The following is a 13,079-nucleotide window of genomic DNA, read 5'->3' on the forward strand; positions in this document are numbered from 1 at the left end:
CATAATATGCATACTGACTGTCTCATTCTATATCTCTGCTTTTTTTCATTCCTGCCCTGAATTTTTTTCTTCTCACTTTAAAAACACAGTAGGGCTTCATCATCTAAATGAATTTAACAGTGGGAAAGAGAACGCATCCATTGGTTTTCCATAAAAAAATGAGACTGACTGAACTTTATTCGTTCTTTCATGTGGCCTCCATCATGACCATTGCTGTTGGGTAGATCGTGTAATGTACCATAGGGTTTGATATGGAAACAGAAATCGAGGCCTGGCTACTGAACCAGGTATTCCTTAAGACTCTTAACACCCAGAATAGGCAATTAAACTCGAAAGAATAAAAGCATAACTATATACAAATGTCGTGGAACTCTCCTAGTTTAGCTAAAACCATGTTACACTGTTAACTGGATGAGAACACATCAGTCCACTTTCTATTTCTGAAGCCTTGCTTACCTTTTGTTCTTGGCAGAGGACAGGAATTCTCTAAGATTATGACCTGCTCTCTTCATTTTCTACTACTAAACATTAACACATATATTCACACATACACACTTACATATAGACACATATACACATACACAGGTATATACTTACATAATTATACATATATAGATTGTACACACACACACACATTTTGCTTGATACACACCGCAGCTTCTTTCCTCCTTCAGAACCCTTGTTCATAGTTGTGCTGGTGGTATACAGATATGCAAGAGCTCTAAATGACTACAGAACCTTGGGTAGCTCTTTCTGGAGGGCAAAGTTTGGTATTGTGTACTAAGGTACAAGAATGCAGGATGGGAACTATGCAGTTTGCCTCTTTCACCTCCATTTTATGACATTTAAGACAGTGATTTTCAGAGAGTAAGCTGAAAGTGCAATTTGCCATTCAAACATTCATACAGAATATTTTACTGATTGCTGGTCAAGTCAATAAACAAGATAAAAGATGTCCATTCAGCATGTGTTGGTTCTGGTTTTCCTGCAGAAAGATGATTCTGTTCTTATAGATGAAGCCCCAGCAGGCCTACATCTTGTCTCATGGGGCAGGCTCAGTGAGTATGTGCTGAATTCAGATTCTCTGGAAATGAACTACAGTAAATAGAAAGATGCTCATGTCTGGCCATCAGGGAAAGGACAAAGTTTATTAAATGAAATGTCTGCTTGCTGGAACAAAGCAATTTAAGGAAAGGAAGGTTTATTTATGCTCACTATGGGCACGTTCTTTCATAGCACAGAAGACATGGAGACAGGGTCTCCAGGGATCTGGTCACATTGCAGTCAGTGTCAGGAAACAGAAAGGTGGATGCCCACACTCAGACGGCCTTTTCCTTTATGCTGCATCCAGGATGCCAGTCCATGGGTGCAACTCCCCACCCTAATTGACTTAATCTAGAAACTCCTCCATAGACAGGTTCAGAGGTTTGTCCACTAGGGCATTCTGCCAAATTGACAATCAGAATTCACAATCACAATGAGTCACTTGTAGGTTATAGGAAGAGGTAGCCTGTAGATAGGCCAGCGAAGACAGAGAGCATATTCCAGAATGTGTGGACAAACACAAGAAAATGAGAATCTGAAAATTGTCCGTGGGTGGAAGGAGATGTACCAATAGTCCCTGAGGCCTGACAGGGCTCCCTTCTCTTTATTATGCCGGCAGTCTGGGGATATATTTCTAGCAACTGAAAAAAATTTAAGAAGAAATTTTAAAAAACCATTCTTCCTGGCTACTAAACCATGTGATTGACTCAATGTTACAACTTGATACCAATTTTACTCTTTATTCCGTCCCATCTACCAAACAGGACAGTGTAGCTCGTTATAATTACATTATTATACAACAGTGATATTAACATTAGCCAGAGATCCAATATTAAACATATCCTCTTTCCCAATTCTATTGCCTCTCTGATGAGTTGATGACATTTTGATATATATCCTTTCTGAATTTTCACTACATACACATGCATGCATTCTAAATTGCTATTGTATTAGTGATTGTCTCAATGCTGCAATAAGACCCTAAATACTATTACCTTTCTCACAAATCACAATCATCCCAGGATGACATCATGCACAGAAGGGTGTGCTACTTGCAGCTGTCCCATTTTGCAGAAGAGGAGCCTCAAGGCTCACCAAGTCAGGCAGTGGACAGAGGGAACTGAACAGTAAATGGCAGGATTGCAGTTCATCAGTACTGATGACTGCAGAGATACTCTTTCGCGCTGCACTGAGAACAGAAAGAATGAAATCATTCTTCACATCACATACTTGAAACAGGAATCTCAGCCACCCGAAGACCTTCTTGAGTCTTCTGTTTGATCTACATTTAAAAACTTTACCCTTTCCCTTTTTTAAGCTTCTAGAATCATAGCAACATTACCTAGGTGAACGGCTAATTGCTAAGGATGCTACAGAGTGAATACGCTGCTCATCTCTTTTATTACACCACCCGAGGTACCAATATTACATCTTTAAGCAGCTGTTCTATCTGTGCCAGACAGTAAAAGCTGCTCCATCAACATGACTGTTGAAGCCTCTGATTTTTAGAAGCTTTGCCTTATGTAATCTTTTGTGGTATCATAAAATGATTATATTAAGTCTCCACACTAATTTGAAATGTGTCCAGTTTCCAGAATATATCTTTTGGAAGTACTACATGTCTTTAGACATGTATATTAAATTAAAATGTTATGTAACACAATGCCTCTCCATTCATTCTAACGTACTATAATTTATGTTTCAGTCATCATCTTCAAAAGTATAGTACCTAGAGAATGAACCAGAGGTGAACATTGACATACCCAATATAAGATAAGAAATGCATTGTAGTGTGAACAGCTCCTTGTGAAGTGAGAATAGGGGACAGCCTAATAGTATTGAACATAACTATTTTTAATACAGAGTACATTCTAATTTCTATTCTTCAGTCATGTAGCTGTGTGTTTCAGGATATGTACATATGTACATAAGCCTCAATTTCTTTGCCTGTAGAATGGGAATACAAATAATCCTTCCCTCTAATAATAGTTCTCAGGTCATTTAAAGAACAGCATCAATGGCAGTACAAAATTTCATCTAATAAAAGCATTCAGAGAGTCAGGTACACACAATCCGTAACATGAATGCAGGTGATACATAGTAAATGGCTTCACTATCTTTTAGAAGAGGCTGAGAAAAGAGATAGGAAGCACTTTCTAGAGACACTCAAATGGTGAGCTGATGGGACTTCAATTCAGTTTGGGTCCCAGTCTGCTGATTTCAAGGCCGGTGCTTTTTTTGTCTGAAACTCTTCCAGGATGAAAGAAGAGTGTAGAAGGCAAGAGCAGCAACACACACACACACACAACCACGCATAAGCATTAAGTGAGAGACAGAAAAGCAGGCACGTGCCTGGGTCTAACTTGGTTGGGTGGCTTGAACTGATGGTGTAGTAATGAAACAGATCAGGGCAGGAATTGCTAATGTGGTTATTCTTAGTGCTCACAGTTGTGAGCTACCTTTGCTGAAAACAGCCCTTGATATGTGTGCAGGCTCCTTGGGAGGAGCAAAGAGAAGCACATCTCATAGATGAGGGCAGCAACAGACTCGAGAGACGAGGGAAAGAAAGGACAAGGAACGGTGCTAGGGGGCAGATGCAGAGCCATTCAAGGGTGTACACTCAGTTCTTATTTGCATCACGATTCACACTGCAGCCCCACATTTTTTGGAATGTTTTTCTTCCAAATGTGCGGATCCTGATTTCTAGCAGGCATCTTTCTTGGGATCTGTCACTCCTACAGCATGTCTTCACTCCCCTCCTGTCTAAGTCACCTTAGATAAGTTCGTGAAAGCAAGAGGAGTAGTTGCCAGGATGTGGTATAGATAGCCTAGGGGAAATGAATGATGGGTGTGAGCAAGGTGATGTTTTAAAATGAAGCTACAGGCAGGACTACCCCATTACACAAATTCAGGAGTCACTGTCTACACAAAATACAATTACTAAGCACACTGTGTGGACAGATAAATATGCAACTATTCCAGGACATATAGACAAAATCATATACTTTATATGTATGGGTAGAGATTAAATTACATGCAGAAATACATTGCTAACTATGCAGATTTCCCAAGAATGGCTCACTGTAAATCTCTAACCAGAGACTACACTATTCATGGGTAATTCACATGAATTTTACTTAATAACATTGGAGGCTTTGTGATCTGTATTTCAAAAATGAAGGCAAGAAAATGAGTAAGGGTTCCAGACTGATTCTTCCTATGGTAACCCAGAAACAGGCTAGACTGGGTTTTGAGGTGCCCTCTTTGCTTCTGACAAAGCTCCTATCCAAGTTCCATTTTTATATTCATGTCATGCTTGACCAGCTAACAGGAAGGAAAAGATATTTCTCTGTTACAAAAGTCAAAACAAAGAATGTATGTGAATGGGAGCAAATGTTAATATGTTCCTTCCAGAGCCTGGGCCCACGGCATGCCTCATTGGGTAAAAACACTTTCCACCAAGCCTGAGAACCCAAGTATGATCCTGGTATTTACATTTTGGAAGGAGAGAACCCATGCTGGAAAGCTTCCTCAGGCTTGTATTTGCATGCATTAGTATGTGTATTCCCCACAATAAATGAATACATTTAATTAAAAAATTAAGAACCATTGGTATTAAGTCAAAGTAAATCTGATATTGGATTTGTTTCATCAATTTTTTGTAAAGTTGAGATGTAAATCTAGAAAAGAAAAAAAAAGAATTAATAGTAAGTAGCTACTTTCTGGCTTGCACCAAAATTATTTCCTTAGAAATTTAAATAAGTTAAAAAAATAAAGGAAGCATTTTCTGATTTTGTTCTTTTTCTTTAACCTAGCTTGGTACCAAATTGTCGTGTACCTTGGGGGAAATGCTCTTTTGAAATAGCGAGACTTCAAACAGCTTTTGTTCAGACCCCCAAATACCCCTAACTCAACTTGAAGCAAGACCAAGGGCAAATAAAAGCAGGTAGAATTCTGTGACAATCTGTTTTTAGCCAGACTTTGATCACAGTTTGAGATGGGGAATACAGAAAATGCTATTTTTAAAAAAAAAAAAAAAAAAAAGGCAATGCCCACAGGAATTCCACGTGCCACTTTATAAAAACTTACATTTACTGAGTTTGGGGAAAGTAATAAAACTATTTATTTAGAAGCAACTCTTTTCCATATGTGGGACACTACATTCCCCATGGGCCTTCCCATGTCCATGTTTATTTTTCTCTGGTCCCTAGTGATGAGCTCTTAAGAAATTCTCCTGTGATATGGTCCTCTCCTTCTGGAAAGGTAGGAGTCGTGAGTTGTAGCTTTGTGATTTTGGCATTCAACTACACAGGACCTGCGTTTGCTGGTCAGTGTGTACTCTCCAACAACTGTGACCTTGAGGTCACACCACTTAGGATCTCTTCTAGTCCTGACATGTTCAAGTAGTGTGGCCTTTGGAAAGCCAGCTGTACACAGAGTTCTAGGGTAGTTCTCGCCATGTACTTCTTAATAATGGGGATACATACTGAGTCACGGCACAAGTATCATAATGTAGGCTTGGACAGAGCTATGTGGCACCACTTCCTGCATACTTGGGCTGTGTGTATGATATATAGTGTTGCTCATATGGCCATGGTAAGCAAAGCACTGTAAGACTAAATTAAACGTAGGAGAAAACAATATGTAATGTATATAGAATATATAACAATATAATCAAGAGATGTGAAAAAAATGAGATGTATGTGCAGACTGCTGGTATGTCACCCAATAGAATATTTTATAGGAAATTGCATTCTTATAATACTATGATGATGAAAACTCTAAAAACGATAAAAAATAAAGAATAATAAATAGATAATACAGGAGCATTTATGTTTAGTAGCCTCGTTAAGTATTATGTATCACATATCATTGTATAACTACACTTTAAATGACCACCAACATGACACCAGACAAATGAGTCATGCATCTCTTGTATAATTGCAGTTTCGAGAGGCAGGAGGAATTGTCAGCTCTACTGTAATTTTAGGGAACCACTGGTATATACGAGGTTTCTTGTTGATCGTTATGTAACACATGATGGTACTTGATCAATCCTCATGGGATCAGGAGCATTTTCTTTCCTGCTTTTTGTCTTAGGTTTGATTGCCTATTAAAGAATAGTGTGCATCTTTCAGTGAGGATTGTCACTTCCCCAAAGGAGTGAAAAATGGGTTTGAGGGCAATAAAATACACCCCCCTGTGCATTGTAAAAGTAAACCATAAATAAAGTGCAATAGTGGATATACAATGTACTTGTGGGATTAGAATGTAAGAGATGGTTTGTGTGGGGGAGGGTAATCAGTAAACTCCTTAGGAATAAAAAAGAAAAGGGTTTTGGAAATTCTTTTAGATGTCATGTATGATTCTCATATCATCATAAATTTCTCATCTATTATATTATTTCCAAGATTATTCCAAATTTAAACAAATTTCTATTTTGTGAAGAGCCTAACAATTCTGTTTTCCATAAAAGGTTCTTTAAAATAGCCATTGGGCATTTTCAGAGTCTTCTCAGCTTCCATCTTTTTAACATTTTCATCTTATTCCCATGGTATATTTTATAACCTACATACCACATCCTCTGTCTGTCCAGTGATGCTGGAGTGTTTGGAACCAGATTGGACTTCTAAAGGAATCAATGAAAATGGCTTAACTGAAACTAAGGTTTATGTTTAGAACTCTATGCATTTGAATTTCAGTTATTGACTTTGTCATTTTACATGTTTTATTGTATACATTTCAAGCCTTATTCTGAGAAGTTATCCCTAGGGTTCATGGTATTAAATAAAGGTTAATAATCAGAATTGCACATAGAGATATTCCCTTTTAACTCTGCCTTTTTTAAAGACCATGACTTCAAATGCAGTCAGTCATATTTTTGAGTCAATGCATGCTAGACCTGTACCAAATAAACTTGAAGAGGACACATCCCATCCCATTACAGATAGAGAGCATGTAGGTGATTGTGAGAAGGTTGACCTTGACCCAAGGTAAACAAAAATTAAGTGGCCTAAGATGAGATAAAAGGGAAAGATGGAGGTAGAAGAAAAGACACAGAGATAAGTGGCTGAGAGCCTTGTTTGGAAACAGGCCCACAATAAAGATGCTGTTCTCAGAGACCAATTGCTCCCAACCACCTAGGTTGGCTTTGCTTCTGCTTTAAAAGCCCTCAGGTTTTTTGTTTGATCACCAACTTTATGTATCCACTTTTCAATGGATAGTAGAGTGTAGCCAAGATGACTTACGGCTCTGTAAACTAGGACAGAGGCCAGAGTGGACATGTGCTTCACTTACCCGCTGGGCTAATAATAGAAGTGGTTCTCATTTCTGCTTCTGTGTTTCAACATCCTCCTACCCCCAGGAAAGGCTCTGTGATGGTGTGACAGGAGGGAAAGTGCTTCTCATCATCTAACAACCAAAGAGAGGAAACAGAGAGAACTGAATGCGTGGGAACAAAATCCTTCCTGCACTTTGCTTGTGGAGAGCATCAGCTGGCCATTCACCAGTGCAGCCAGATCCTTGTTTTGAAGTCTTTTATCCATGGCATCATTGTTCTGACTAATGGTGAACAGTGTAATGAAAGAAATTTGGAAAAAAAGACAAAAATTGTCTGGTGATACCTACTTCTATGGGATTTTTAGTTCTCATCTGGAGCTTTCACTTTCTTTTGGGGGATGCTGTGCCTCTGGCTTTTCAGAGAACATTATGGAATAGCCTGAGCTTCCCCTCTCACCCCTGATCTATTCTGCACAATTACAGAAGCAGGCTTATAATCAGTGTAATTGAAGATCAGAGTTAATGAGGACCTCAGTGCCCGTGCAGTCCCCTCAGCAACACAAGGCTTCAGATTCTAGATAAGGGAATGATTGGGCTGAACTGAAAATCCATTTGGCTAATTAGATGATGTATATTCCCACAAGGCTGTGGGAGAAAAATGAATATATATGTATGTGTGTATATATATATGCATATATATATATTTAAAAATAAGGAAACATGACATTTTGAAGTTGAGATTTTGGCAGAGATTCACTTAAGAGTCATTGCTCTCTGGGAGGATCTAAATGAGTATCTCAGGAGGAATCTTACATTGCCCAATAAAGGAGGGAGGGCTTTTAATCTAAAGCCAAGAAAATAAGACAGACATCCAGAGAAAAATATGGGGAAAATGAGAAACAAGGAATAACACATTTTTATTTCCTTGTGATGTAGTTTTCATTCCCATAGAAATGTGGCAATTTATTCAGAGAGCTGTTTGACACTCATTTAACTTACTAGTGCATCCACCCTCCTAACTCTGCCTTGTATTTTTTTCTCAGATTCTCTGCTTATATCCAAATATCTTCTGAACCTCCATCACACACTATGAGCTATAAAGATCGTGAGTTAAACAAAGCATGGCCTTTGCATTTGAGAAATGATGAATAGATAGAATATGAAGTAAAGGGGAAAGAAGCACGGGCACACAGGCTTTCCTCGGAATTCTAGGTCTTATCACCATCCTTGCTATTCTCACATGCTGTATTGTTCAGTTAGAGTCTGGTACAGGGCTTGCTACCCAGTTTATATCCAGAATTACAGATGAATGAATGAATGACATAGCGTGTGTAAGTTCACACTAGATACAATTCTGTCATAAGTATGGCAAGGATTGGGATGTATGAGACAGGTAAGGCTTTCAGCTCTACTGGGTAAATTTCCGTGTACTACCCAAGCACCTTCTCTTTATACTTTGCAGTTTTAACCTCTTTTGTTATATCTTTGCTTCTAAACTTAAGTTAAACGCCAATTCTCAAGGTTTGCTTTCCAAGCTTCCTTGCTCTTTCAAAAGGAGAAACCAGCTTTTCAAATAATCCTCCCCACCCTATGGTTTGTAGGGCATGCACTTTGGCGTGTATTTGCTCTACATTATTTAGCTCATAATATCTTCAATGGCTACAACACATGTTTCAATTTCTAGGAAAACATTTTTACATGCAGAAGGCTTTACTAAGTGCTGAACAAATTAGCACACTAAACTTTAGCATGGACGTCTTTCTTTCACCATTTCTGATACAGCATGGTCTTTACACCTCCTTGCTCCTTCACGCAGAGCCTCTTTGCTCTGCTCTCTATTTTACTCATCCATATCTCAAGTCCATTAAAGTGAGTCTCTTCTCAAAATAGCCATGAAAGTGAAGTTCAGTTTTTTTAGTTTGAAAGTGTTGAGATTCTTAAAGTGCTAACCTTATTGTCTAGGTTTCATGGAGTGCAAATAAAATTAAGCTTGGCCAGTTAGATGGCCTGTCTACTTCATAATCCCAGGAAGAAGTGAGTTGAAGGTCACTGTAGTTAGACACGGAAATTGATTTCATTAATTTACTTTAACATTTGCTAAACCTTGAAGATGTGGCAAGTATTTTGCTCAGAAGTGGATTGATAAAGGCTAATGACTCCGCATATGTTCCTTCTAAGAATTCATAGTCCACCAGAGGAGGAGGTGCCTCTGGCACTATCTATGCTGCAGTCATCAAAGTGAATGTCCAGCCTGCTGGAGGAAGAGTGAAAGGACCACAGAAGACAACCCTACCAATGTTCCTGTTTCTCAAAATACCACCCTGGGATATGGGACGGTCACAGCTTTAGAGAATGAAAACTCTTCTTGCCATGTCCACTCCTGCCCCCGGGGAATTAGGCAGATTGTTCAGATCAGTTTTTTTTCTGTGTCTCCTATAGTCTTCTATGAAAAAGGAAAATGACTATCCCACCAGACTATTGTGAGTAGAATATGTAACATAATGTATCTCTCATAACACTCAAAGGATAGTAGCTTCCCTTTGCCATCAGAGTGCCTGTCCATCTTGGTAATATACCATTTCAATGATGTGAAAGATAAGCTACTAACTTAGTCCATTTATGATGCTTAGGCAGAATACCAGAGAGCCCGTGCCTTACAAACAGTACATGTGTATTTCTGAAGGTTCTGGAGTCTGGAGAGTTCAAGATCAGGATGGTGTCAGGATGGTGTCAGGTAATAGTCGACCTCCTGGTTCACTTGGGCTATCCTTCCTCAGTGTTTAAAACAGTTTTCTAAGTCTTCAATAAGAGCACTAATCCCAATTATAATAACTCTATCATCATGACCCAGTTATGTCTAAAAGGCTCAGCCTTCAAATACAAGTAGTCTATTATACCTGTTTTCTAGTCCAATTATATTTCTAATATCTGTTGATATTGTGTGTAGAGCTTTGAAGTTCATAAGAAAGCCAAATAATAATGAAAATTGCTGCCATGAGTCTATTTCATAAAGCGCCCAGCACTTTATCTGCATTAGGGAATTTGTGACGTCGTATCCTTCTCTCCATTAAGTGGTGCCATGCTCACTCTCCCAATTGCAGGGTGTTCATGTCTGGACCCTCTCAACTGACTGTTTCTTGCATTAACATCCTCCATTATGAAGGACTGTTTCACCTAAGGTTATTTCTGCTCCTCAGAAACAGCCTATAGTCCCACTCTGAGCGATGTGATGGTACAAGGACTTATCTTGATTTGGAACCAGTATGAAGGACCATCTACCGTCAGAGTGTTCATTGCAATCTCTAAAGCGCTCTTTCTGCATCTCCATGGCAATTTCTCCCTCCATGCCCTTTTCCCATGACAGTCTCTCCCTCTGAGTATTCCTTTAGATAGTCCTTACCCAAGGCAGATATATTGTCTTATGTAACCTTTATAACAGCATCTAGGGGGGTTGTCTATCCATGCTGTTCATGTGTGGTAACTGGGGTGGGGAGTTGCTTTCTTGCTCAAGGTTATACATCTATGAAGTAACAACATGAAGATCTGAACTCACATCTTGCTGGCTGCTCTCATTATCACAGCACTATGAAGCTTTTCTAAAGCAGCTGAATTAACCAAGCTCAGCCTTGGGACAGAGTTCAATATCCATACCTCAGTCTTTAGTGGAAATAAATACAAGAATTATCCATGTAAACAGCATGACTGTGCTTTTTGAAAGAAAACTCTGCAGTTGATTCTGATGTGTAGTGCCTTGCTCAAGGACCCATGAGACACGTTTCTGTTTGGGCTTTGTTCCAGTAGGGAAAACGTGGCTTTGCAAATACGTTTGCATAGATTTCCTTGCCAAAATTTTGAAATATGAAATCCAACAGACTCAATTTTTTTTCCTTTAGCTGCCAAGGACTTTAGGGCCAACTTCAAAAGGGGTCATTTCCTTATATCAGCTTGATGCCGCTCATCTACTCCTGCTGTTTCACATGGATGCCTCTGGCATTCACACTGAAAATCGTGTCGCCTCCTGTGCCTTTACATAGCAACTCCTTCTATAGAACGATGAACAGTCTGTGTCTGTGTGAGTTAGAGAATGGAAGCATTAGTTCCTGGCTTCAGACACTTAGACAGCCAGACATGGATTGATGTGACCTCATCTCTCTGACCATTTTTCACTGGACTACAGCAGATGATCTGATCCAATATTAGCTTAATCATAGGTCAAGAACAGTGTCTGATATGATCTGACAGAAGCCCCTGTTTGATGCAAAGGATGCTTAGAAACTGAAATACTCTTCCCTGGGAAAAACTGAATTACTTCCCTGGGAAAAACTAGATTTTCTGTTGGTGTTGTTGTTTTCTGGTGTGGTAAAGAGAAGCAAACAGGGTAGGAATGCTTAGTTATGCTAATTTTAGAACATAATTTTCTGTTCGCTGTGATGCAGGTTGATAGATCTACCACAAGTTCAGAGCTACTCTTCAAGTCTATTTAGGCCTATTCAGACTCATACTTTTTTACTCTGTGAAGCTTAACCTTTGCTTTGTGTGATTGTTTCACACACACACACACACACACACACACACACACACACATAATCATTTATAATATTATTGTAGCCAATCTGAGGAATCTTCTTGCCTCCTCCAATTGGATGTATATATGAGCATATGTGAATTTGTATAGAATATATATAATCAAACACTGTATAATTATACAATAATTACATTTAAAAAGATAATGTATGGTATGTGCATGCATATATGAATATGTATGTGTGATATATCTTATGAATTAGTGAGAAATATTTCAATTCATAGATTATAAAGCTTGAGGCTTTTTTGACCTACATAAGTTTCTATGAACATCTTTAAGTATTCATTGGAAAATGGGTTGGTTATAATAAAAGCTTAAATGTAAGCCTCTTCTGTCTTTTAGGCCCATGAGTAAAGCTCTAACTGGAAGTGATTCATAGCTACCATTCTAGTGGAGATTGCCATGGCCTCTTGATGCCGGCCCTTACCTGCTTCTCTTCCTGTACTCACCAAATTCCAAGCATCAAGCTCATTTGCTTGTTTGTTTGCTGCTTTTTGAGACATGGTCTTCCTCTGCATCTCTGGCTGACCTGAAAACCATTGTGTAGATCTTACTGGCTTGGAGCTTACTACCTTCCATCTTCTGAGTTCTGGGATTATAGGAGTATGGCACTAAATTCAGTATCAAGGTGTGTGTGTGTGTGTGTGTGTGTGTGTGTGTACATATAGGGACATGCTCATATGTGGTATCTTTCCTTAAAGGTTCTAGGAATTTCCTTGAAAATTCCTCTATTTCTTTGTCTACAACTGTCTATATTTCTGTCTTATAATTCTCCCTTTAAGTTGGGTTGAGAGTAGAGCTCAGAGGTAGAGCATGCACCAAGTACATTTGTGAGACCCTTATTTTGAATCACAGTACTACAAAAGCAATAACAGAAAATATAGCACACACTAGGGGGAAAGGCCTTGATTCCTTGTTTCTTCTCTTGCATGTAGATATTACCCGCTTAGCTCTGTAGAGCATTGGCGCACTCTTTTCCAAAGGGATGCCTGGGTAACAAGGATGGTCATTCTTCCTTTTGAAAATTTAACATTTAATCATTTTTACTAGAACCTATCAGGTACTGTCTACATACCTTACATCAATCTACTTCATTCTCACAGTTGAGGGGCTCTCATTAACATTTTTATTTGCAGATGCAGCAGCCAAGACCAGAGTAACTAAGTGACTT

The 13,079-nt window shown here is 38.9% G+C and overlaps 1 protein-coding gene across 4 annotated transcripts in view; it reads left to right on the top strand.

The window, feature by feature from the left end:
• Window positions 1-13,079, top strand: part of Astn2 (astrotactin 2) — a 1,041,512-nt gene that overhangs the window by 435,569 nt on the left and 592,864 nt on the right. The window lies entirely within an intron of this gene.

The sequence above is a fragment of the Microtus ochrogaster genome, chromosome 10 (assembly GCF_000317375.1).
Source record: "Microtus ochrogaster isolate Prairie Vole_2 chromosome 10, MicOch1.0, whole genome shotgun sequence".
Classification (NCBI taxonomy): Eukaryota; Metazoa; Chordata; class Mammalia; order Rodentia; family Cricetidae; genus Microtus; species Microtus ochrogaster.